This window comes from Scyliorhinus torazame, chromosome 1, assembly GCF_047496885.1.
Source record: "Scyliorhinus torazame isolate Kashiwa2021f chromosome 1, sScyTor2.1, whole genome shotgun sequence".
Taxonomy (NCBI): domain Eukaryota; kingdom Metazoa; phylum Chordata; class Chondrichthyes; order Carcharhiniformes; family Scyliorhinidae; genus Scyliorhinus; species Scyliorhinus torazame.
Genome location: NC_092707.1, coordinates 206,504,868 through 206,532,459, shown reverse-complemented (window position 1 = coordinate 206,532,459; position 27,592 = coordinate 206,504,868).

Sequence of the window (27,592 nt, the reverse complement as noted above, 5' to 3'; positions counted from 1 at the left end):
TACGTAAATCCAGTATGTTTTCCATCCCTGTACTGATAAGTAGTGAGTGGTAGAATTAGCAAAGAAACAGTTAAAAGAAGTGAAAAAAAACAGCAAGGGTCTTGGATCCAAACCACTCTATGAATAGGGAAAGGATATCCGAACCACCTTGTAGAAGGTAGCCAGTGCCAAAAGGCCCCTTGAGGGATCCTTTGTGTCAAAGGGGGGGGGAGGGTGAAATATGAGTTTTACAAGAAGGCAGTGTGGGAATTCGGACTCTGGATTGTCAGGGAATATGCAGGTAAAAAAAGAAAGACGTGTGTCTTGGTCTATGAGGTTTTAAAGTCAGTGTGAGAATTGGGGCTCCGAATAGTCAGGGATTATCCCAAGGAAAAAGACATGGGCCGGGATTCTCCCCTACCCGGCGGGGCGGGGGGGCCCGGCGGGATGGAGTGGCGGGAACCACTCTGGCGTTGGGCCGCCCCAAAGTTGCAAATTTCTCCGCACCTTTAGGGGCCAAGCCCTCACCGTGAGGGGCTAGGCGCGCGCCGGAGTGGTTTCCGCTCCACCGGCTGGCGTGGAAGGCCTTTGGCGCCATGCCAGCCGGGGTCGAAAGGACTTCGCCGGCCGGCGGAAGTCCGCGCATGCGTGGGAGCGTCAACAGCTGCTGACGTCATCCCCGTGCATGCGAAGGGGGGGGGGTCTCTTACGCGTCGGCCATGGTGAAGGCTGTGGCCGAGGTGGAGGGAAAAGAGTGCCCCCACGGCACAGGCCTGCCCGTGGATTGGTGGGCCTTGATCGCGGACCGGGCCATTGTGGGGGCACCCCACGGGGCCAGGTCGGCCCGCGCCCCCCCCAGGACCCCGGAGCCCGCCCGCGCCGCCTAGTCCCGCCAGTAAAAGAGGTGGTTTGATTCTCGCTGGCGGGACAGGCATTCCAGCAGCGGGACTTCGGCTCATCGCGGGCCGGAGAATCGCCGGGGGGGGGGGGCGTACTGGTGTGGCGCGATTCCCGCCCCCGCCGAATATCCAGTGCCGGGGAATTCGGCAACTGGCGGGGGCCCGATTCACGCCAGCCCCCGGCAATTCTCCGACCCGGCGGGGGGTCGGAGAATCCCGCCCATGCGTCTCGGTCTGGGTTTTATGAGAATTTGTGGAAATCTGTGCTCTGGGAGCACCTTAATGTTGATAATGTTAGAAAAAGGAGTTACAGTCTCCAGAACAAGTCAGCCAAGACTGAATGGAGGAGCAGACTCGATGGGCTGAATGGCCTACCTCTGCTCCTATAAAGCTTGTGGATTGGCGAGCCTTCGATCTCCTGTCTCGGTTCAAAGGGGTATGATGTGCGCTTTTGGGGATCAAGAGACAGAAAGAGACGATGGAATATTGTATGCAGTTCTGGAATCCGCATTATATGAGGGATGTGATAGCACTGGAAAGGGTGCAGGGGAGATTTACCAAGATGGAGTGTTTTAGTTACGAAGAGAGATTGGATAGACTGGGGCTGTTTACCTTGGAACAGAGGAGACTGAGGCATGATTGAGATGTATAGAATTATGAGGGGCACCGATAGGTTTCTTTCTGTCTACTCTTTCTCCTTGGTGGAGGGATAAGTGACCAGGGGGCATAGTTTTGAGGTAAGGAGCAGGAGGTTTAGAGGGGATGTCAGGGAAAACTTTTTCACCCAGAGGGTGGTGGGAGTTTGGAACTCGCTGCCTGAAAGGGTGGTCATGATGTGGAGATGCCGGCGTTGGACTGGGGTGAGCACAGTAAGAAGTCTTACAACACCAGGTTAAAGTCCAACAGGTTTGTTTCGATGTCACTAGCTTTCGGAGCGCTGCTCCTTCCTCAGGTGAATGAAGAGGTATGCTCCAGAAACATATATATCAGTGTCGAGATGCGCGATCTTCCTGGAGATCCTCTCCACTTTGAGCCGGCAGTTGAGCCGGCAGAAAGGGTGGTGGCAGAGACCCTCATAACATTTAAGAAGTATTTAGATGTGCACTTGCGATGCCAAAATATACAAGGCTATTGACCAAGTGCCGGAAAATGGGATTAGAATAGTTAGGTGGTTGTTTTTGACTGGCGCAGATGCGACGGGTCGAGGGCGCCTTCTGTACTGCAGGCCTCGATGACTCTTATGACATTGAGAAACCAGATGAAGGGAAACACATTATTGCTTAGATGGCACACCAAAACTGTTTTTCAATTGTTGAGTCATGAGGAATTTTGTACATTTGGAGCAATCCTCGACAGATCTAAGTTTGAGTTGTTAATTGAAAGGTAATTAGTAACTCAATGAAGTCAATAAAAATGAAAATCATGCCAGGAGCAGAACGGGACTGATCTATTTTCAACGACATTCAAAATTGCCCCCGATCACTTTTCGGAACATATTAAAATATTTCCCAAAGCCCATTTGTATCTTACAACCAGGAAAACATACAAATGTTTTTCAATAAATTAAAATACACACAAGCAGAACTTTGAATTGCAAGATCGTAAGTGCACTTAGAAAATCTGCTGTTGGCCAACGAAGAGGAAATATTGTACATGCTGTCAAACAGTGACTTAGTCATGTTCTTATTTTAACTGTTCCAAATCCCATAACCCTTCTCTTCACACCTCCCTCATTGATTCCGCTGATCCCATTACAATTCAAATAGTATGCCAAAGTACCACTCCACTTATTTAAATGGATGTGGCCTCACATCCTTCATTGAGCACGCCAACCTCAATACATCTGTTTTCTACATCTTAATTGTGCGGCGCAAGCGAACTGTGTTTTTACTTGTATCCGGAAGCCTCCAGGGATCCATCTTCAATAACAAGATCACTCAACAACTATGTCTGGGTACAGGAGAAATGTCTATTCACGAGAGCCTTTTAGCCAGCCCCTCCTCCCGGCTCACCCTAAGTGGTACTGTAAGGCACTTGCCAGAAAATTATATTACGTGAACACCCTCGAGCTCTCTTTTTAGAGAGAAGGCAGGGCCACCAATGGTGGATTGATGAAAATTGTGGATATGCAAGAGGTCACATTTTGGACGTGCAGCATTTTATTCAGCCCCAATTCTTTCCAAAGGGGACTCCAGTCCAGAGATCCCACAAATGATGGCGCTATTCATGGAGGAGCTTTTCATGTGCTGCCATGACATTCCTCTCTCACGGAAGGTGTTGAATTGTGAAAGTTAAGAATCCATAGGCTGATTGCACAAGAAAGGGCGCAGAGGAGATTCACCAGGATGCTGCCTGGGCTGGAGAGTTTCAGCTATGAGGAGAGGCTGGTGAGGCTGGGGTTATTCTCCTTTGAGCAGAGAATGTTGAGGGGGAACCCTGATTGAGGTGCATAAAATTAGGAGGGACATAGATAGAGTAGATAGGAAGAAACTTATACCCTTCGTAGAAGGGTCAATAACCAGGGGCATTGATTTAAGATAAGGCACAGGAGATTTAGAAGGGGTTTGTGAGGCACGATCAATTTGACTGGAGACGAAGTTGAATCCAAACTGAGGCTTTATTAGTATCAGATGTGTGGCCTCCCACAGCAGCTGACAAAATGGCTGCATGCTGGAGGCCACGTATATTTATAACCCAAATCCTGGGCGGAGCTAGCATGCAGGGGCCCAGGTGAACCTGTAGTGCAGGTTCTACCGTACAACCTCGAATATCAGAACACAGTGGTTTACCACATTCACCTGTGTTAAAATTGAGTCCGGCGGGGGTGGTGGATAACGAGAAACAATTTGCAATTTTTAATATTTACAGAGCAGTGAAAAAAAAATGTCTCGGGTCATCCAGCGGGCCGGTCAGAGGCTCAGCCGGTCCGGCGCCTTGATCGTCCTCTGGGATCGACGAAGTGGTGACGGCAATGTTGTGGTCGAAGTTGACTCCGGGAGCGTGCCGAAATTCTCTTCATCAACGGGGGTGGGCAGGGGGAGGACGGACGGTCCTAGGGGGGGTGATGGGGGCGGCGGGGGAGGGGAAGGTGGCGCCGGGGGTGTTGTGGGGGTGGAACCTGCTGGTGCCAGGTCCCTGAGGGAGACGGTATCCTGGACGCCGTCGGGGAACGCCACGTAGGCGTACTGTGGGTTTGCGTGGAGCAGGTGCAGCCTTTCCACCAACGGATCCGCCTTGTGGAGCGGCACATGTTTACGGAGAAGCACGGTTCCCGGAGCTGTAAGCCAAGTTGGGAGCGATACCCCAGATGTGGACTTCCTGGGGAAGGCAAAAAGTCGTTCATGCGGTGTATTGTTAGTCGCAGTGCAGAGTAATGAGCGAATGGAATGTAGTGCATCAGGGAGGACCTCTTGCCAGCGGGAGGCCGGGTGTTTTCTGGACCGTAGGACCAGCTGGATGGCCCTCCATACCGTCCCATTCTCCCTTTTAACCTGTCCGTTTCCCTGGGGGTTGTAGCTCGTCGTTCTGCTGGAGGCGATTCCCCTGCTGAGCAGGAACTGACATAACTCATCACTCATGAATGAGGATCTCCTGTCACTGTGGATGTAGGCGGGGAAGCCGAACAGAGCGAAGATAGAATTAAGGACTTTAATGGTGGTGGCAGAAGTCATGTTGGGGCATGGGATGGCGAAGGGAAACCGGGAGTATTCATCGAGCTCACTGAGGAAATGTGTGTCGATCGGAGGAGGGGAGGGGGCCTTTGAAATCCACGCTGAGGCGTTCAAAGGGGCGGGGGGCCTTCACCAGGTGCACGCAGTCCGGTCGGTAGAAGTGCTGCTTGCACTCCGCACAGACCTGGCAGTCCCTGGTGATTGTCCTTACTGCCTCGACGGAGTAGGGCAAATTTTGTGCCTTAATGAAGTGGTACAACCGAGTGACTCCTGGTGACAAAGGCTGTCGTGCAGGGCCTGGAGTCGGTCTACCTGTGCGCTGGCACATGTACCTCAGGATAGGGCTTCTGGGGGCTCGTTGAGGTTGCCAGGGCGATACTCAATCTCGTAATTATAGTTGGAGAGCTCAATTCTCCACCGCAAGATTTTATCATTTTTTATGTTGCCCCGCTGGGTGTTGTTGAACATGAAGGCTACCGACCATTGGTCAGTGAGGAGAGTGAATCTCCTGCCGGCTAGGTAATGCCTCCAATGTTGCACAGTCTCGACAATAGCCTGGGCATCCTTTTCGAATGATGAGTGCCAAATTTCGGAGGCATGGAGGGAGCGGGAAAAGAATGCCACGGGCCTGCCTGCCTGGTTGAGGGTGGCGGCAAGGGCGACGTCTGATGCGTCGCTTTCTACTTGGAAAGGAAGTGTTTCGTCTACAGGGTGCATTCCAGCTTTGGCAATATCAGCTCTGATCCGGGCGAAAGCCTCGGCCTCGGCCATCAGGGGGAAATGAGTGGACTGTATGAGTGGGCGGGCCTTGCCCGCATAGTTTGGGACCCACTTTGCATAATATGAGAAGAACCCCAGGCTGCGTTTGAGGGCCTTGGGGCAGTGGGGGAGGGGGAGCTCCATGAAGGGGTGCATGCGGTCGGGATCGGGCCCCAGAACTCCGTTCTGGACTACGTAGCCGAGGATGGCTAAGCGGTTTGTACGGAACACACACTTCTCCTTGTTATATGTGAGGTTGAGGAGAGTGGCAGTGCGGAGAAATTTAGCGAGGTTGGCGTCGTGGTCCTGCTGGTCATGGCCGCAGATGGTCACATTGTCTAGATACGGAAACGTGTGGCCCGCAAGCCGCACCGGTCGACCATTCGGTCCATCTCCCTTTGGAAGACCAAAACCCCATTGGTGACGCCGAAGGGGACCCTAAGGAAGTGATATAGCCGGCCGTCTGCCTCGAAGGCGGTGTATGGCAGGTCCGATTTACGGATGGGGAGCTGGTGGTAAGCGGATTTCAGGTCCACCGTTGAGAAAACCCGGTACTGTGCAATCTGGTTAACCATGTCAGATATGTGTGGGAGCGGGTGCGCGTCGAGCTGCGTGCACCTGTTGATGGTCTGGATGTAGTCCACGACCATTGGTTTTTCTCCCCAGACTTAACCACTACCACTTGAGCTCTCCAGGGGCTGTTGCTGGCCTCGATGACTCGCTCCCGTAGCAACCGCTGGACCTCGGACCTGATGAAGGCCTTATCCTGGGTGCTGTACCGTCGGCTCCTGGTGGCGACGTGTTTGCAATCTGGAGTTAGATTGGCAAATAGGGAAGGAGGATCGACCTTTAGGGTCGCGATGCCGCACACAGTGAGGGGTGGTAAGCGTCCGCCGAATTTAAATGTCAGGCTCTGGAGGTTGCACTGGAAGTCCAGGCCGAGGATAAGTGCAGCGCAGAGGTTAGGGAGGACGTAGAGGTGAAAGCCATGGAACTCTACGCCTTGGACTGTGAGCGTGACCGTACAGTACCCCCGGATCGCTACGTGATGGGATCCGGAGGCCAGGGAGATACTTTGATTGGTAAGGTGTAACTTAAGGGAGCAGCGCCTTACCGTATTCGGGTGTACAAAGCTCTTGGTGCTCCCGGAGTCCAGTAGGCAGGAGGTCACATGGCCGTTGACTTTCACGCTGGTGGATGCGTTGGTCAGAGTATGTGGTCGGGACTGGTCGATTGCCATGGATGCGAGCCGTGGTTGATCGTCGGGTAGTGAGGCGGCCGTTGAGTTGGGGTCCTGAAAAGCTGTTGGTATCCAAGTGCTGCGGGGTGGACAAGATGGCGGCGCCCGGAGGTCCTTGGGATTACAAAATGGCGGCGCCCATGGAACGCACGTTGCGGGGGTGGAGCAAGATGGCGGCGCCCATGAAACGCACGTGTTGTGTGGGGGAGAAGATGGCGGCGCCCATTACTCGCACTTGGCCTGGGGAGGAGAGGAGGATAGCGGCGCCCATTGTCCGTGACCGGTGTGGGTGGGGGAGACCGCGGCCACTGAGCAGGCCTGGCACACCGCTACGAAGTTGCCCTTCTTTCCGCAGGCCTTACAAAGGGCAGCGCGGGCCAGGCTGCATTGGCGGGGGTGTTTTTGCTGGCCGCAAAAATAGCATTGAGGCCCCCCGGAGATCACTGGCTGGCGCGCAGCGAAGGCGTATTGAGTGGGTAGTGCCCCCGCTGGGGCGGCTGCCTGTGGGACCCATGAAGCGTAGGAGGAGTGGGCCGCGCGGTTGGGGGCGTAGGACTGGACATTGTGCAGGGCGACCGTCATGGAAAGCGTTCTAGTCTCTGCGAGGTCGCGCGTGGCCCCTTCTAGGAGCCGCTGCCCGATAACATCAGACCCAATCCCAGCTACAAAAGCGTCCCGCATAAAGAGATCCGAGTGCTCCTTAGTTGTAACATCCTGGCATTCACAGTCCCGAAGTAGTGGGATCAGGGCCCTCCAGAAGTCCTCGATTGACTCACCAGGTAGTTGAGTACGCGTTGCGAGCGCGTGTCTGGCGAAAAGCGTGTTCATCTTCTGCTCATAATTTTCTTTGAGTCTAGTCATGGCATCAGCGTAATTGGGCACATCCTGAATCAGCGGGAAGACTTTGCAGCTGCTTCTGGAGTACAATATTTGAATCTTCTGAGCCTCTGGAACAGGGGTCGGCGCCGCTTTGATATGCGCTTCAAAACAAGCCAGCCAGTGCTGAAAGTCCTTTCTGGCGTTGCTTGCGTGTGGATCCAGCTGCAGGTGATCTGGTTTAATCCGGAGGTCCATCTTCTGAATCAGAGACTAATAAATTGAGGCACGATCAATTTGACTGGAGACGAAGTTGAATCCAAACTGAGGCTTTATTAGTATCAGATGTGTGGCCTCCCAAAGCAGCTGACAAAATGGCTGCATGCTGGAGACCATGCATATTTATAACCTGGCTCCTGGGCGGAGCTAACATGCAGGGGCCCAGGTGAACCTGTAGTGCAGGTTCAACCGTACAACCCTTAATATAAGAACACAGTGGTTTACCACAGTTTGAAAAATAACTTTTTCACCCAGTGTGTGATGAGAATCTGGAACACTCTGTCCAAAAGGATGGTAGAGGCGGGAGCCCTCAAAATATCTAGTATATCAGTGAAAAGTTAATTATTACATCTCAGTATAATTCAAACACTAGAGGGCAATACCAGTTCTCTGTATAAATATCGGAGCTCAGGGAAACTTGGGGAGTTCAGTGTTAGCAGAGGAGAGGAATTGATCACAGCTCTAGGAATAGTTTAGGTTAGAGATAGAAGTAGCACGAGTACATCATTACTTAATATTAGATTATAGATTACTGGATTAATAGTTATAGCTCAGTAGAGTGTGCAAACTCTATTTAATTTAATCATCATTCAATAAATTAGTTTTGCTTCAATCTTAAGATTGCTGGTTTCTTTATCATCCACTCATCAAACCATTCTGAATCTCAAAGCAAAGAATAACGACATATTACATAAATGTGTAATATAACAGCGGGAACCCTCAAAACATTTAAGAAGCATTTAGATGAGCATTTAAAACACCATTGGCGGGATTCTCCAACCCCCCACCGGGTCAGAGAATCCCTGGGGGGCGGCGCGAATCCAGCCCCGCCGCCCCGAAGTCGGCTGCCGTGTTCTCCGGCGCTGTTTTTTGGCCAGGGTTCATGCCACGCCGGTCGGGGACCCCAGCAATTCTCTGGGCCCCGATGGGCCGAGCGGCCGTCTGTTTTTGGCCAGGCCCGCCGGCATGGGTTACGTATTGTCCCACATGGCGGGACCTGGCAGGTAGGTCGGCTGCGGCGGTCCTGGGGGGGGGGGGGGGAGGGGGGTGCGTGGGGGAATCCAACCCCGGGGAGGAAGGTGGCCTGGCCCGCAATCAGGACCCACCAATCTGCGGGCGGGCCTGTGCTGCAGGGGCACTCCTTCCTTCCACGCCGGCCCCTGTCGGGCTCCGCCATGGATGGTGCGGAGAAGTGCACCATGCACCAAAACACGCCGGCAGTTCTGCGCATGCGCAAGATCACGCTGGCCCTTTGGCACATGCGCGAACTCGGGCAGTCCCTTTGGCGCCGGCTGGAGCAGCACCAACCCCTCCAGCGTCCACCTAGCCCCCAAGACAGGTGAGAATTCCTCACCTTGGGGGCCCGTTGATGCCGGAGTCGTTGGCACCGGTTTTTCCGCTGGCGTGCGGACTTAGTCCCCGGAAAGGAGAATCCTGGCTCATAGCCTACTAGTCTATGGACCATGTGCTGGAAAATAGGATTGGAATCGATGGGTGCTGGATGGCTGGCTCAAACACGGTGGGCCGAAGGCTGTGCTGTAAAACTCTATGAAATCACTAACAGTTAATTCTCGGGTCATTTATCCCAATTTTACACTGCAAAATAAGTACTGCCAGACATGCTAATCCACTACCGGTTCTCTGTGTCATGGTACCTTGAAGCAGGAAGGAGACTTGCCATGGAATACAGCAAGAGCTTGAGTTTGGAGTCTTTCAACATGGGGAAGCTAATGCACTGCAGCTGCCAGACGGTGCTGGCTAACAAGGAGATTCTCCCACTTTTATCGCCTGCCATAGATGGAGTAGGAGGATTTCCAAGATAACCTGCTTGGCCACACCATGAACGAGTGTGTCCTGGGGTGGGACTTGAACCCACAGCTTCCCAGCTCGGAGGTAGGGATGCTGTCCATTGCACCATGAGTGCTTCCACCACTACTGGTTACCACAGACTGTCTGAAATAATCAGTGCAAATAAACAGTAATTTTGAACCCTGTGCTCTCTGAGAATTTGATCACAGATTCATGGCTCGCTTGTCATTCCTTTTTGAAAATAGCTCATTGCTTACTTATTTATAAAATATGTCAGTGACTGAGTGTACTTCGGTACAACCCTGCCTTCTTCCCAGTAATTGATTTCAAAGTTTTCTACTCAAGGTCAATTGGACTTGTCTAATCTCAGATTTCACTCTCTCTTCACAAGAACACCACTTCACAGAGTTCTTGGGGAGGCTCGGCTTAAACAAACTACTTTGTGGAGTGACATGGTTACACTTTTGTTCACTTTCTTAAAACAAAGTGAAATACAGACTGACTACACAATCCTCGGGGGAAATTCTCCCCAAACGGCGCGATGTCCGCCGACTGGCGCCCAAAACGGCGCCAATCAGACGGGCATCGCGCCGCCCCAAAGGTGCGGAATGCTCCGCATCTTTGGGGGCCGAGCCCCAACATTGAGCGGCTAGGCCGGCGCCGGAGGGATTTCCGCCCCGCCAGCTGGCGGAAACGGCCTTTGTTGCCCCGCCAGCTGGCACGGAAATGACATGTCGGGGCGGCGCATGCGTGGGAGCGTCAGCGGCCGCTGACAGTTTCCCACGCATGTGCAGTGCGGAGAGTCTCTTCCGCCTCCGCTATGGTGGAGACCGTTGCGGAGGCGGAAGGGAAAGAGTGCCCCCACGGCACAGGCCCGCCCGCGGATCGGTGGGCCCCGATCGCGGGCCAGGCCACCGTGGGGGCACCCCCCGGGGTCAGATCGCCCCGCGCCCCCCCCAGGACTCCAGAGCCCACCCACGCCTCTTTGTCCCGACGGTAAATAGGTACTTTAATTTACGCCGGCGGGACAGGCAATTTATCGGCGGGACTTCAGCCCATCCGGACCGGAGAATCGAGCGGGGGGTCCCGCCAACCGGCGCGGCCCGATTCCCGCCCCCGCCGAATATCCGGTACCGGAGACTTCGGTAACCGGCGGGGGCGGGATTCACGGCGGCCAACGGCCATTCTCCGACCCGCTGGGACCTTTTGCCAGGGATCTCTTATAGCTACATGCCAGCAGTAGATGGCACCCCGCACCTTTGGGAATCCCTAGATAACAGTGAAGTCCAGTGTTCTGGCTATCCGGTTGGCCTGATCTCTGGCAAAGTGCACGTAATTGTGGGACTTTGCTAACCACCATGCTACCCCAAAACCTTAGGTATCTATGGTTTGTCCAGTATCCACTACACACTGGAGAATTAGTATGATTGGGACAAGAGGTTATTGCAAACAGATCGATGATTGGAGCTAATCAGGATTAATATTGCTTGAATGCTCTTTAAGGTTTAGGGCTTCAATATATGGCCATTCAACATTTCTGATCAGTCATTCTAATTGGCCAATCTCGACAACTACCAAAGGGGGAGATCATTCTCATCAATGTTTCTATGTCAAAAATTTCAGTGTTATGAAATTCTTGCCAGGAAGACACACGCAATTCCTTCCAGTAGTAATGTGAAGGTCGGATGACATTGACCAGTGTGTGCCTCTTGATGGTTTAACCTGCCCTTCACACCCAAGAAATGGTGCATATTTTTCTTGGTACCAGATGTGTACACAAGTTTAACGATTGGATAAACAATTCTCAGCTCATTTCTCCACTTTCTGCCTGATTTGCAGTCTTGGCTTTGTGGCGGCGCTCTTTCCTGTGGAGTTGTGGAATCACATGGTTATGGCTTCAAATTCCATTCCGGACACTTCTGCATGTAATCTCAGCTGGCACTTCAGCCTGAGGGCTTTGTTATTTGCCTGACAGGATAGTAAACCAATCACTGTCTGCCTTCTCAGGGGTTTGTTGAAGAGCAACTGAGTTCTCCTCAGTGACCTGAGCGATATTTGTATCTCAACCAAGACCATGAACAGATAAACTGGTCATTATCTTATTGCTATTCGCTGGACCTTGCTAATAAAAGCACCACAGAGAGCAAAAGTGATTTTTCACTTTTCGCAAGAACACTAGAAATAGGAGCAGAAAATCTTGTCCATCAAGCTGGCTCCTCCATTCATTAAGATCGTGGCTGCTCTGTTGTCACCTTAACTCCATTTTTCTGCCCGTCTCCCATAACCCTTGACTCCTCTGCCAATCAAAAGCCGTCCAACTCAGCCAGAATATATTTAATTAGCAAACCTCCACAGTCCATGGGGATTGAGAATTTCAAGTAATAATGACCCTCTGAGTGAAAAGAAATTCTCCTCATCTCTGACTTAAAAGGGAGATCATGGCTGGATTCTCCAGTCGCCGACACCAAAATCGCATTCGGCGATCGGCCGGAGATTCCAAGTTTCCGACCGAATCGGGTGCGGAGCCGCTTTGGCAAAGCTCCGTCCCCTCCAAAGCGGCATACTCTAGCAGTACGCCGCGCCACGTATCAACGGCCTCAGGACATTGCCTGAGGCCTGCCCCCCGATGCTCCGCCCCCGACCAGCTGAGTTCCCGAGGGCGTTGGTCGCATGTGGCCCCAGCCTATCGGGACCTCGGTGTGGCGGCTGCGGACTCAGTCCAGGCCCGCCACAATCGAGGGAGGCTGATCCATGGGAAGGGGGGGAAATTATTCAGGGCTGGGTACTGTGGAGGGTGGTCCGGGGCGCGCGAGGGGGGCACTATTTCGCGGACCGAGTCCGTGAGTGGCCACCGCCGTGTAGCACGGCGCGGCCACTGCAGGCCGCCGCCGTGCGCATGCGCTGCCACGGATATGCCAATTCGCCGGGCCGTATCGGCAGCTAGAACAGGGTGCTAGCCCCCAGCAAAACGGGGCATCGGTGGCCGTTTGGCGCCATTTTTTCTGCCGTAAAACGCTAACGCTTTCGCCCCAAAATCGGAGAATCCAGCCCCACTTGTTTTGAAATTGTGCTACTTCTAAATGCTCCCATAAGAGGAAACATTCTCTCAGCACTTACTCTGTCAATCCCCCTCAGAATCAAATATGTTCCTATCATCCTTCTAAACCAATCTACTCAACCATTCCTCATTAGTCAAGCCTTTAATTCGAAGAATCTGCCAAGAGCACTGTGATGTTCTTTGTGGAGTTTCTCAGGATGGATTGAAGTTGTAGTTCAGCCAAAGAACATCAAGCTATGTTATCAACCAAAGCTAGTTGATTTGCACTACACCAATTATGATTTGCATACGTTACAAGGTATTAACTAATAAATAATGTATCTATGCTACAGAACTCAATACAACTGATCTATCTTAACTCACACCTACTCCAAGCTTCTCCTTACTCCTTCTTACACCTTGTCCCAGAAGTCTGAAAGGCATTCCCTTTTATAGGTCTGCTCCCCAGCTCCATCTGGTGGTAGAATATAGTATCACATTAACTCTTAATGCATCAGACATTAAACGTAATGTCACAAGCACCTTCTCTGAGCTGTCTTCAATTAAAGTATATCCCTGCTTTAGTAAGGTGACTAAAACTTTATCAGATTGTGCCCGCTGCCCTCAGCTAACACCTCTGCGTAGGCCTTCTTGTGGAGGTGGAGCGGCCTCCTACCTCCATCCTACATCATCAGGATGTCCCTCCTGGCAGTCATCACCTTCACAAGCGCGTGGAGACAGTCATTCGAGAATCTGGGGGCTTGCTGTGCATCTGAAACACCCTGCTGCTTGGAGTCTTGCAGGTGCTTCTGCTGCCATGATGCAGACCTCACTCTGCCTCCTTAGATGACTTCAGTGGCCTCTGGCAACAGCCTTTAAACTTCACGCTGGGCTGCCTTTGGACTCAGTACCTCTCACACCCCCGCTGTCCTTGCAGATGCTATTCAGTACTTAACTGGCCAACCAGTGTGATATCATGTGCTTTCATTGATCATGGACGGAACCAGGAAATGCAGCTGCTTCCAGTCCCACACACTGTAAAATTCTCCCGCTTCTCATTCATGTGCAAGAAAACCCAGTTCCCCCTGTACATTCTTCAGTCCCTCTCAATTTAAATCACCCTCAGCATCTCTATTCATTCTACTAAAGTAACCAACTCACATTTTCCCACATTATACTCCATCTTCCAAACTTTTGCCTTACATTATCACTATCCCTTTGCAGACTCAATGGGCGAGATTCTCTGGCCTCCCCCGTGACGTGTTCCTCGATGGCGCGAGGCAGCCGCCATTGACTGGTGCAAAATCTTCTGGTCCCACTGCTGTCAATAGGATTTCCCATTGAATCCACCCCACACCATCGGGAAACTAGTGGCGGGGGTGCACTGTCGGCGGGACCGGGAGATTCCGCTGGTGTGAACGGCCAGTAGATCCCACCCTTGTAACCTCTTCACGACTTGCTCTCTGACCGATCTCCATATCATAGAACATAGAATATAGAACAGGACAGCACAGTACAGACCCTTCGGCCACGATGTTGTGCCGACCATTTACCCTAATCTAAGATTAGCCTAACCTACACCACTTCAATTTACTGCTGTCCATGTCCCTGTCTAAGAGTCGCTTAAATGTCCATAAATACTCAGACTCCACCACCTCTGTTGGCTGTTCATTCCACACGCACACCACTCTCTGTGTAAAGAACTGACCTCTGACATCTCCCCTATACCTTCCTCCAATCACCTTAAAATTATTTCCCTCCGTGACAGCCTTTTCCGTTCTGGGGAAAAGTCTCTGGCTATCCACTCTATCCATGCCTCTCATCACCTTGTGCACCTTTATCAAGTCACCTCTCTTCCTTATTCGCTCCAGTGAGAAAAGCCCTAGCTCTCTCAACCTCTCTTCATAAGACATGTCCTCCAGTCCAGGCAGAATCCTGGTAAATCTCCTCTGTACCCTCTCCAAAGCATCCACATCCTTCCTGTAATGAGGCGACCAGAACTGGACACAATATCCCAATTGTGGTCGAACCAGGGTTTTATAAAGCTGCAGCAAAACCTTGCGGCTCTTAAACTCAATCCCCCTGTAAATGAAAGCCAACACACCAGATGCCTTCTTAACAACCCTATCAACCTGGGTGGCAACTTTGAGGGATCTATGTAAGTGGACCCCAAGATCATTCTGTTCCTCCACACATCCACGAATCCTGCCATTAACCCTGTATTCAGCATTCAAATTCGACCTTCCAAAATGAATCACTTCACATTAATCCAGGTTGAACTCCATCTGACACTTCTCAGCCCAGCTCTGCATCCTGTCAATGTCCTGTTGTAATCTGCAACAGCCCTCAACACTATCAGAACTCCACCAACTTTTGTGTCATCGGCAAACTTACTAACCCACCGTTCCACTTCATTATCCAAGTCATTTATAAAAACCACAAAGAGCAGAGGTCCCAGAACAGATTCTTGCGGGACACCACTGGTCACTGACCTCCAGGTGGAATACTTTCCATCCACTGCCACTCGCTGTCTTCTATCGGCCAGCAATTCTGTATCCAGACAGCCAAATTTCCCTGTATCCCATGCTCCCTAACTTTCTGAATGAGCCTACCATGGGGATCCTTATCAAATGCTTTACTGAAATTCATATACACCACATCCACTGCTCGACCTTCGTCAGTGTCTCCCGTCACATCCTCAAAGATTTTAATGAGGCTTGTGAGGCCTGACCTGCCCCTCACAAAGCCATGCTAACTATCTTTAATCAATTTATGTTTTCTAAATAATCATAAATCCTATCTCTCAGAATCCTTTCCAATATTTTGCTTACCACAGATGTAAGACTGACTGGTTTGTAATTCCCAGGGATTTCCCTCTTCCCTTTCTTGAATAGGGGAAAAACATTTGTTTCCCTCCAATCATCCGGTACTACTCCAGTGGAGAGTGAGGATGCAAAGATCATTGTCAACGGCGCAGCAATCTCTTCACTTGCTTCCCGTAGTAACCTTGGGTATATCCCATCAGGCCCAGGGGACTTATCTATCCTGATGCTTTTCAAAATTTCCAGCACATTCTCCTTCTTAATATCAACCTGTTTGAGTCTATTAACCTGAATCACACTGTTCTCATGAGCAACAAGGTCCCTCTCTCTGGTGAATACTGAAGCAAAATATTCATTTAGGGCCTCCCCATCTCTTCCAACTCTAGGCACAAATTCCCTCCACTATCCCTGATCATTCTCTTATTTCTCACATAAGTTTAGAACGCCTTGGAGTTTTCCCTAATCCTTCCCGCGAGGGCTTTTTCATGCCCCCCTTCTCCAATATTAGGGAAGTTGAAGTCACCCTTGACAACAAGTCTGTTACTTCTGCACCTTTCCAAGATCTGCCGCCCAATCTGTTCCTCCATCTCTCTGCTGCTACTGGGGTGTCTATAGAAAACTCCCAATAAAGTGACATCTCCTTTCTTGTTCCTGGCTACCTCGTTACGCTCGAGAGCTGTGTCACATCCTTGCTTCCTCAACCTTACGTAAGTTTCCTTCTTCCTCTTGACTAGAAGCTCCACTTCTTCACCTTACCATCCCTTCCTTATCTCAGTGGGACAAAACTATCCAGCACTCGCAGCAAGTGCTCCTTAAACAATCCCCACATTACTGTTGTGCATTTCCCCAAGAATAACTGTTCCCACTTTATGCTCCTCAGTTCCTGTCTAATAGCAGTATAATTTCCCCTCCCCCAATTAAATACCTTCCCATACTGTGTGTTCATATCCCGCTCCACCTATCCCTCTCCATGACTATGGCAAAGGTCAAGGGGTTGTGGTCACTGTCACCGAAATGCTCTCCCACCGAGACATCTGACACCTGGCCTGGTTCGTTGCCAAGCACTAAATCCAATATGGTCACCCCCCCCCCCCCCCCCCACCCCCCCCCCCCGAGTCGCCTATCTACATATTGAGTCAGGAATCCTTCCTGTACTCACCTGACAAAATCTGCTCCATCCAAACCATTTGCAGTAAGGAGGTTCCAGTCAATATTAGGGAAGTTGAAGCCACCCTTGACAACAAGTCTGTTACTTCTGCACCTTTCCGAGATCTGCCGCCCAATCTGTTCCTCCATCTCTCTGCTGCTACTGGGGGATCTGTAGAAAACTCCCAATAAAGTGACTGCTCCTTTCTTGTTTCTGACTTCCATCCATATTGACGCAATAGACAAACCCTCCTCAACTACCTCCTTTTCTGCAGCAGTGGTGCACTCCCCAATTAACAGTGCCATTCCCCCTCCTCTTTTACCTCCCTCCCTATTCTTCTTAACCCCGGAACATCAAAAACCATTCCTGCCCCTGTGAAATCCATGTCTCCGTAATGGCCACAACATCGTAGTTCCAAGTACTGATCCATGCTCTCAGTTCATCTCCCTTATTCCTGACACTCCTTGCATTGAAACAGACACACTTTAACCAATTCCACTGAGTGCAACTTTGCCCTATCAACTGTCTATCCTTCCTCACAGACTTTCTGCATAATTTTTCTGCCTGTTCAACAGATACCCTATCCTCTGATCCATAGCTCTGGTTCCCATCCCCCTGCAAAACTAGTTTCAAGCTCTAGCAAACCTCCCACCCGGAATATTGGTGCCCCTCCAGTTTAGGTGCAATCCGTCCTTCATGTACAGGGGTCACCTTCCCCAGAAGATATCCCAATGATCCACATATCTGAAGCCTTCCCTCCTGCACCAGCCCTGTAGCCACGTGTTCAGCTGCACTCGCTCTCTGTTCCTTGCCTTACTTGCACCTGGCACTGGTAGCAATCCTGAGATCACTACTCTGCTTGCCCTGCTCTTTAGCTTCCAACCTAACTCCCTAAAATCACTTTTTAGATTCTCATCCCTTTTCTTAGCTATGCCGTTGGTGCACCACAAATTCTGGTTGCTCCCCCTCCCCCTTAAGAATCCTGTAGACTTGATCCGAGACATTCCTTGCCCTGGAACCCGGGAAGCAACATACCTTCCGGGAGTCGTGCTCACGACCGCAGAACCTCCTATCCGTTCCCCTAACCGTTGAGTCTCCTATCACTATTGGTTTTCTATTCTGCCCTCTTCCCTTCTGAGCTACAGAGCCAGGCTCAGTGCCAGAGACCTGGCCCGCTAGGGCCTTCCCCCAGTAGGTCATCCCCCCCAACAGCATCCAAAACAGTATAATTGTTTTGAAGGGGAGCGGCCACGAGGGATCCCTGCACTGCCTACCCGTTCATTTTCCTTCCCCTGATTGTAACACAGCTACTCTTGTCCTGCACCTTGGGTGTGGCTACCTCCCTTAACTCCTCTCTATCACCCCCTCTGTCTCCCGGATGAGCCGACGTTCATCCAGCTCCAGTTCCCTAACGTGGTCTCTGAGGAGCTGGAGTGGGTGCACTTCCCGCAGGTGTAGTCAGTGGAGACATGAGTGGTGTCCCTCACCACCCACATCCTACAGGAGGAGCATGCAACTGCCCTAGACTCCATCCCCTCTGATCTGAATTCCCAAAGAGATTTAAAAGGGAAAAAAAAGATTAAACGCCCGTTAGGCCCTTACAAAATATATATATATACTGCTGCTACTCTTTCAAGTGAATCCTCTAAAATTGGTGATTCTGCTAAATGATAAAGATAGCTTGCTGCCCCCAAAAAACAAAAAAACTTTTTTAAAAACCTCTTATCTTCCAGAATGTAGCTGCTCTGTGAAGCAACTGGAACTCCCTCTGTAAACTATCGTCAGCAGATTTGCTGCAATACATACTGTTCTTTCACCAAGTCATTAATATAATTTGCAAATTATAGAGGCCTTAGCACTGATCTCTGTGGCATCACACCATAGAATCATATCAGATTGCCACCCTGAAAATGACCCATTTATTGCGATTCCATTTCCTGGTAACTATTCAATCCTCTATCCAAGCTGATATACTATAACCAACACCGTGAGCTCTTATTTTGTGCAAAGAACATCCATCCTAGTTACAACATTGAATTCTAACCATCTTTATTAGCTTTCGACTGCTCTGAAATACATAACCAAAGGAGATATTGTTCATGTGCACTTGCAAAGTAAATGTTAGGCTACTTAACTTCAGAATTGATTTATGCCCCCAAGGGGCAAGAGCTCTGCTTGTCAAAAAATAGACTTGGATGATGAAAGAGGTAAGGGAAAACATCAAACTCAGAGAATCAGAATCCAAGAATGCAAAAAATAGCAGATACCCTGGAGAATGGGAGAGATACAATGAAAATAACACTAAGAGCTACTGAAAGGGAGCAGAAATAAACTGGCAACAGATATCAAAATTATCATTCAAAAACGTTTTATTGAAAGACTAAATTAGGATGAAGAGGGTGGTTAAAAGCGGGCCACTTTAAAAAAACTGACAATGATAAAATCAATATTTACAGTGACAGACTTTTAAAGAGATATTTGATAACTCTCAGCAAAGATTTATCCCAGTGAGAAAGACTCTGGCTATTCATTGATGGCAGCACACTCCTGCCCATGGGTTTCCTGATTGCCAGAGATGTTTTCAATGGGAATTCCCAGTGACTGAGGCAGAAACAGAGCCAACGGACGTTGGGCCGCCTCCCGCTGCTGAGAAACCCATGGCTGGGGGATTGGAGAGACTCGCCCTCTTTCAGAAGAATTCATCATCCAGGGTCGAATGAGGTAGATAAAGATACTATCAAATTGAAGGAACCACTGTACATATATGCAATGATTAGTGGTAGAAAATTGATCATATTTTAAGAACCAGCAAAAAATTATGAAAAAAATAATAATAATGAATAAGGAGAAAGCAGAGTGTGAGAGAGTGCTAGCCAGTAATAATAAAACATATTGTAGAGTTGGATAAGAGTTGGTCCTCTTGAAAGTTAGTTTGCAGAACTGGTCATGGAAATCAGAAAATGGTGGAGATGTCGAGCAAGTAGTTTGTGTTTGTCTTCACTGTGGAAGACTTAGAAAACATCCCAAAGATACTTGAAAATCAAAAGATGAACAGAAGCGGTTAAGTTAAAATAATCATCATTCGAACTGAGTTGTCCCAGTGAGCCACAGCAAAGAGTGAGTTTGGGAATTTGAAGTTAAGTGGGAATTACGAAGCCTGGGGGGGGGGGGGGGGCGGGGAGGAGGTGATTTTTATCCCTGGTAAGTGACTGGTAAGTAGTTTTTCTTTTTTCTTTTTCTTTTCATTGGTATATTTATTTATTTTTTCTTCGTTTTTGGGGGGATTTGTAGTTGTATAAGTTAACCGAAGTTTTAAGACATGGCAGGAGATCCCAGACCTGTGTCATGCTCCTCGTGTGCAATGTAGGAGCTTAGGGACATGTCCACTGTCCCTGGCTCCTTCACATGCAAGAAGTGTGTCCAGTTGCAGCTCCTGTTAGACCGCTTGACGGCTCTGGAGCTGCAGATGGACTCACTTTGGAGCATCCACGATGCTGAGGACATCGTGGATAGCACGTTTAGCAAGTCGGTCACACCGCAGGTGAAGGTAACTGAGGGAGATAGAAAATGGGTGACCAAAAGACAGAGCAAGAGTAGGAAGGCAGTGCAGGTGTCCCCTGCAGTTATCTCCCTGCAAAACAGATATACTGCGTTGGATACTGTTGAGGGAGATGGCTCACCAGGGGAAGGCAGCAGCAGCCAGGTTCATAGCACCGTGGCTGGCTCTGCTGCGCAGCAAGGCAGGAAGAAGAATGGCAGGGCTATAGTGATACGGGACTCAATCGTAAGGGGAATAGACAAGCGGTTCTGTGGACGTAATCGAGACTCCAGGATGGTATGTTGCCTCCCTGGTGCAAGGGTCAAGTATGTCTCGGAGCGGCTGCAGGACATTCTGGGGGGGGGGGGGTGGAGGGTGAACAGCCAGCTGTCGTTGTGCACATCGGTACCAACGATATAGGTAAAAAACAGGACGAGGTCCTACAAGCTGAATTCAGGGAGTTAGGAGTTAAACTAAAAAGTAGGACCTCAAAGGGAGTAATCTCAGGATTGCTACCAGTGCCACGAGCTAGTCAGGGTAGGAATGTCAGGATAGATGGGATGAATGCGTGGTTCGAGAGACGGTGCAAGAGGAAGGGATTCAAATTCCTAGGGCATTGGAACCGGTTCTGGCGGAGGTGGGATCAGTACAAACCGGATAATCTGCACCTGGGCAGGACTGGAACCGATGTCCTGGGGGGGGTGGGGGGGGGGGGGGTTAGAGCTGTTGGGGAGGGTTTAAACTAATGTGGCAGGGGGATGGGAACCAATGCAGAAGTCGGAAGGTAGTAAAACAGGGACAGAAACAAAAGGCAGTAAGGGGGAAAGTGTAAGGCAGAGAATCCATAGTCCAAAATCAAAAAGGGCGACAGTACAAGGTACAGTGACTGAGGGGAGCTCAGTGAATATGCCCAGTAATACTAAAAGGATTAAAACGGGAAGTAAATATATCAATGGTAAGCAACGCGGCAGGTTGTTACCTGAAGATCTGGGTTCAACGACAAGGAAAATTAGGAGAAAAGTTAAGAGGAAATATAACTTAGGAGAGGTTACTGAGCGAAGTGTTAAGATTCAAAACAGAGGTACAAAAGCCAACATAAGTGTACTTTACCTGAATGCTCATAGCATTTGGAATTAGGTAAATGAGTTGATGGCGCAAATCATCGTGAATGACTATGATGTAGTGGCCATTACTGAAACATGGTTAAAGGATGGTCAAGACTGGGAGTTAAATATCCGAGGGTATCAAACTATTCGGAAGGACAGAGTGGATGGTAAGGGAGGTGGTGTAGCTCTGTTATTTAAGGTGACATCCGGGCAATAGTAAGGGATGACATTGGTGCTATGGAGAATAAGGTTGAATCCATTTGGGTGGAAATCAGGAATAGTAAGGCGAAAAAGTCACTGATAGGAGTAGTCTATAGGCCATCAAATAGTAACATTATGGTGGGGCAGGCAATAAACAAAGAAATAACTGATGCATGTAGAAATGGTACAGCAGTTATCATGGGGGATTTTAATCTACATGTCGATTGGTCGGTCGGTCGGTCAAGGCAGCCTTGAAGAGGAGTTTATAGAACGTATCCGCGATAGATTCCTAGAACAGTATGTAATGGAACCTACAAGGGAACAAGCGGTCCTAGATCTGGTCCTGTGTAATGAGACAGGATTGATTAATGATCTCATAGTTATGGATCCTCTCGGAAGGAGCGATCACAATATGGTGGAATTTAAAATACAGATGGAGGGTGAGAAGGTAAAATCAAGCACTAGTGTTTTGTGCTTAAACAAAGGAGATTACAATGGGATGAGAGAAGAACTAGCTAAGGTAGACTGGGAGCAAAGACTTTATGGTGAAACAGTTGAGGAACAGTGGAGAACCTTCCAAGCGATTTTTCACAGTGCTCAGCAAAGGTTTATACCAACAAAAATAACGGACGGTAGAAAGAGGGAAAATTGACCGTGGATATCTAAGGAAATAAGGGAGAGTATCAAATTGAAGGAAAAAGCATACAGAGTGGCAAAGATTAGTGGGGGACTAGAGGACTGGGAAATCTTTAGGGGGCAACAGAAAGCTACTAAAAAAGCTATAAAGAAGAGTAAGATAGATTATGGGAGTAAACTTGCTCAGAATATAAAAACAGATAGTAAAAGTTTCCACAAATATATAAAACAAATATATAAAAATATATTAAAATAGGGTGGTCAATAGGACTTTAAACTAAAGATTGGGGGGGAAGGGCAAGTCAGGGAACCAAGAGGTGAAGTAATCAGTGGGCAGCGTAGCTGCTTAGGAATACAAAAAAGCACGAAAAGACAAAACTCAGGAGAGGTTACGATAGTCCCCATCCCACAAAATATGACACAGTGTATGGAAAGGCTCAGTAAACCAAGGTCCACCACACTAAGATAACAAAAAGGGACGGTCAATAGAGAATTAAAGGTGCTATATTTAAATGTGCGCAGTGTACGGAACAAGGTAGATGAACTTGTGGCCCAGATTGTGACTGGCAGGTATGATGTGGTAGGCATCACAGAGACATGGTTGCAGGGGGTTCAGGACTAGCATTTAAACATCCAGGGATTCACAACCTATCGAAAAGACAGGGAGGTGGGCAGAGGGGGCGGGGTTGCCTTGTTAATTAGGAATGAAATTAAATCAATAGCACTAAATGACATAGGGTCAGATGATGTGGAGTCTGTGTAGGTCGAGTTGAGGAACCACAAAGGCAAAAAAACCGTAATGGGAGTTATGTACAGGCCTCCTAACAGTGGTCAGGACCGGGGGCACAAAATGCACCACAAAATAGAAAGTGCATGTCAGAAAGGCAAGGTCACAGTGATCATGGGGGACTTCAATATGCAGGTGGACTGGGTAAATAATGCTGCCAGTGGACCCAAGGAAAGGGAATTCATTGAATGTTTACAGGAGGGCTTTTTGGAACAGCTTGTGATGGAGCCCACGAGGGAACAGGCCATTCTGGACTTAGTGTTATGTAATGAGCCAGACTTGATTAAAGATCTTAAAGTAAGGGAGCACTTAGGAGGCAGTGATCATAATATGGTAGAATTCAATCTCCAATTTGAAAGAAAGAAGGTAGAATCAGATGTAAAGGTGTTACAGTTAAATAAAGGTAACTACAGGGGCATGAGGGAGGAACTGACGAAAATCGACTGGGAGCAGAGCCGAGTGGGAAAGACAGTAGAACAGCAATGGCAGGAGTTTCTGGGAGTAATTGAGGACACAGTACAGAGGTTCATCCCAAAGAAAAGAAAGGTTATCAGAGGGGGGATTAGGCAGCCATGGCTGACAAAGGAAGTTAAGGAATGCATCAAAGCAAAAGAGAAAGCCTATCATGTGGTAAAGAGTAATGGGAAGTCAGAAGATTGGGAAGGCTACAAAAACAAACAGAGGATAACAAAGAGAGAAATAAGGAAAGAGAGGATCAAATATGAAGGTAGGCTAGCCAGTAACATTAGGAATGATAGTAAAAGTTTCTTTAAATACATTAAAAAAAACGGGAGGCAAAAGTTGACATTGGGCCGCTCCAAAATGACGCTGGTAATTTTGTGATGGGAGCCAAGGAAATAGCTGAGGAACTAAGTAAGTACTTTGCGTCAGTCTTCACAGTAGAAGACATGAGTAATATCCCAACAATTCCGGAGAGTCAGGGGGCAGAGTTGAATATGGTAGCCATCACAAAGGAGAAAGTGCTAGAGAAACTAAGAGGTCTAAAAATTGATAAATCTCCAGGCCCAGATGGACTACATCCTAGAGTTCTAAAGGAGATAGCTGAAGAAATAGTGGAGGCGTGAGTTATGATCTTTCAAAAGTCACTGGAGTCAGGGAAAGTCCCAGAGGATTGGAAAATCGCTGTTGTAACCCCCCTGTTCAAGAAAGGAACAAGGAAAAAGATGGAAAATTATAGGCCAATTAGCCTAACCTCGGTTGTTGGCAAGATTCTAGAATCCATTGTTAAGGATGAGATTTCTAAATTCTTGGAAGTGCAGGGTCAGATTAGGACAAGTCAGCATGGATTTAGTAAGGGGAGGTCGTGCCTGACAATCCTGTTAGAGTTCTTTGAAGAGATAACAAATAGGTTAGACCAAGGAGAGCCAATGGATGTTATCTATCTTGACTTCCAAAAGGCCTTTGATAAGGTGCCTCACGGGAGACTGCTGAGTAAAATAAGGGCCCATGGTATTCGAGGCAAGGTACTAACATGGATTGACGATTGGCTGTCAGGCAGAAGGCAGAGAGTTGGGATAAAAGGTTATTTTTCGGAATGGCAACCGGTGACGAGTGGTGTCCCGCAGGGTTCAGTGTTGGGGCCAGAGCTGTTCACTTTATATATTAACGATCTAGATGACGGGACTGGGGGCATTCTGGCTAAGTTTGCCGATGATACAAAGATAGGTGGAGGGGCAGGTAGTATGGAGGAGGTGAGGAGGCTGCAGAAAGATTTAGACAGTTTAGGAGAGTGGTCCAAGAAATGGCTGATGAAATGCAACGTGGGCAAGTGCGAGGTCTTGCACTTTGGAAAAAAGAATAGAGGCATGGACTATTTTCTAAACGGTGACAAAATTCATAATGCTGAAGTGCAAAGGTACTTGGGAGTCCTAGTCCAGGATTCTCTAAAGGTAAACTTGCAGGTTGAGTCCGTAATTAAGAAAGCAAATGCAATGTTGTCATTCATCTCAAGAGGCTTGGAATATAAAAGCAGGGATGTACTTCTGAAGCTTTATAAAGCATGAGTTAGGCCCCATTTAGAATACTGTGAGCAATTTTGGGCCCCACACCTCAGGAAGGACATACTGGCACTGGAGCGGGTCCAGCGGAGATTCACACGGATGATCCCAGGAATGGTAGGCCTAACATACGATGAACGTCTGAGGATCCTGGGATTATATTCATTGGAGTTTAGGCAGTTGAGGGGAGATCTAATAGAAACTTACAAGATAATGAATGGCTTAGATAGGGTGGATGTAGGGAAGTTGTTTCCATTAGCAGGGGAGACTAGGACCTGGGGGCACAGCCGTAGAATAAAAGGGAGTCACTTTAGAACAGAGATGAGGAGAAATTTCTTCAGCCAGAGAGTGGTGGGTCTGTGGAATTCATTGCCACAGAGGGCGGTGGAGGCCGGGACGTTGAGTGTCTTTAAGACAGAAGTTGATAAATTCTTGATTTCTCGAGGAATTAAGGGCTATGGAGAGAGAGCGGGTAAATGGAGTTGAAATCAGCCATGATTGAATGGTGGAGAGGACTCGATGGGCCGAATGGCCTTACTTCCACTCCTATGTCTTATGGTCTTATGGTCTAAAACAAAAAAGAGTGGCTAAGGTAAATATTGGTCCTTTAGAGGATGAGAAGGGAGATTTAATAATGGGAGATGTGGAAATGGCTGAGGATCTGAACAGATTTTTGGGGTTGGTCTTCACCGTGGAAGACCACAAATAACATGCCACTGACTGATAGAAATGAGGCTATGACAGGTGAGGACCTTGAGATGATTGTTATCACTGAGGAGGTAGTGATGGGCAAGCTAATGCGGCTAAAGGCAGACAAGTCTCCTGGCCCTGATGGAATGCATCCCAGAGTGCTAAAAGAGATGGCTAGGGAAATTGCAAATGCACTAGTGATAATTTAGCAAAATTCACTGGACTCCTGGCGGATTGGAAATTAGCAAACGTGACACCACTGTTTAAAAAAGGAGGTAGGCAGAAAGCGGGTAATTATAGGCCAGTGAGCTTAACTTTGGTAGTAGGGAAGATGCTGGAATCTATCATCAAGGAAGAAATAGCGAGGCATCTGGATGGAAATGGTCCCATTGGGCAGACGCATCATGGGTTCATAAAGGGCAGGTCGTGCTTAACTAATTTAGTGGAATTTTTTGAGGACATTAACAGTGTGGTAGATAACGGGGAGCCAATGGATGTGGTATATCTGGATTTCCAGAAAGCCTTTGACAAGGTGCCACACAAAAGAGTAGTGAGGCCGTGGAATGCCCTACCTGCTACAGTAGTGAACTCGCCAACATTGAGGGCATTTAAAAGTTTATTGGATAAACATATGGATGATAATGGTATAGTGTAGGTTAGATGGCTTTTGTTTCGGTGCAATATCGTGGGCCGAAGGGCCTGTACTGCGCTGTATTGTTCTATGTTCTATGTTCTATGTTCTAAAAGGTTGCTGCATAAGATAAAGATGCATGGCATTAACGGGAAAGTAGTAGCATGGATAGAGGATTGGTTAATTAATGGAAAGCAAAGAGTGGGGATTAATGGGTGTTTCTCTGGTTGGCAATCAGTAGCCAGTGATGTCCCTCAGGGATCAGTGTTGGGCTCACAATTGTTCACAATTTACATAGATGATTTGGAGTTGGGGACCAAGGGCAACGTGTCCAAGTTTGCAGACGGCACAAAGATGAGTGGTAAAGCAAAAAGTGCAGAGGATACCGGAAGTCGGCAGAGGGATTTGGATAGGTTAAGTGAATGGGCTAGGGTCTGGCAGATGGAATACAAAGTTGACAAATGTGAGGTTATTCATTTTGGTAGGAATAACAGCAAAAGTGATTATTATTTAAATGATAAAATATTAAAACATGCTGCTGTGCAGAGAGACCTGGGTGTGCTTGTGCATAGGTCGCAAAAAGTTGGTTTACAGGTGCAACAGGTGATTAAGAAGGCAAATGGAATTTTGTCCTTCATTGCTAGAGGGATGGAGTTTAAGACTAAGGAGGTTATGCTGCAATTGTATAAGGTGTTAGTGAGGCCACACCTGAAGTATTGTGTTCAGATTTGGTCTCCTTACCTGAGAAAGGACGTACTGGCACTGGAGGGTGTGCAGAGGAGACTCACTAGGTTAATCCCAGAGCTGAAGGGGTTGGATTGCGAGGAGAGGTTGAGTAGACTGGGACTGTACTCATTGGAATTTAGGAGGATGAGGGAGGATCTTATAGAAACATATAAAATTATGAAGGGAATAGATAGGATAGATGCGGGCAGGTTGTTTCCACTGGCGGGTGAAAGGAGAACCAGGGGGCATAGCCTCAAAATAAGGGGAAGTAGATTTAGGACTGAGTTTAGGAGGAACTTCTTCACCCAAAGGGTTGTGAATCTATGGAATTCCTTGGCTAGTGAAACAGTTGAAGCTCATTCATTAAATGTTTTTAAGATAAAGATAGATAGTTTTTTGAAGAATAAAGGGATTAAGGGTTATCGTGTTCGGGCCGGAAAGTGGAGCTAAGTCCACAAAAGATCAGCTATGATCTCATCGAATGGTGGAGCAGGCTCGAAGGGCCAGATGGCCTACTCCTGCTCCTAGTTCTTATGTTCTTATATTCTTATTACTCGGGAAAATGTGCTGGAAAAACTATTAGATCTGGCAAGTCCCCAGGACCAGATGGCTTTTAACCTCGGGCTTGAAAGGAAGTGGCTGTGGAGATAGTAAACACATTGGTTAGAATCTTCCAAAATTCTTTGGATTCTGGAAGGGTTGCAATGGTTGGGAAAATAGTTAATGTAACATTTATATTCAAGGCAGGAGGGAGACAGAAAGCAGGAACCCCCAGGCCAGTTGGTTTAAGATCTGTCATAG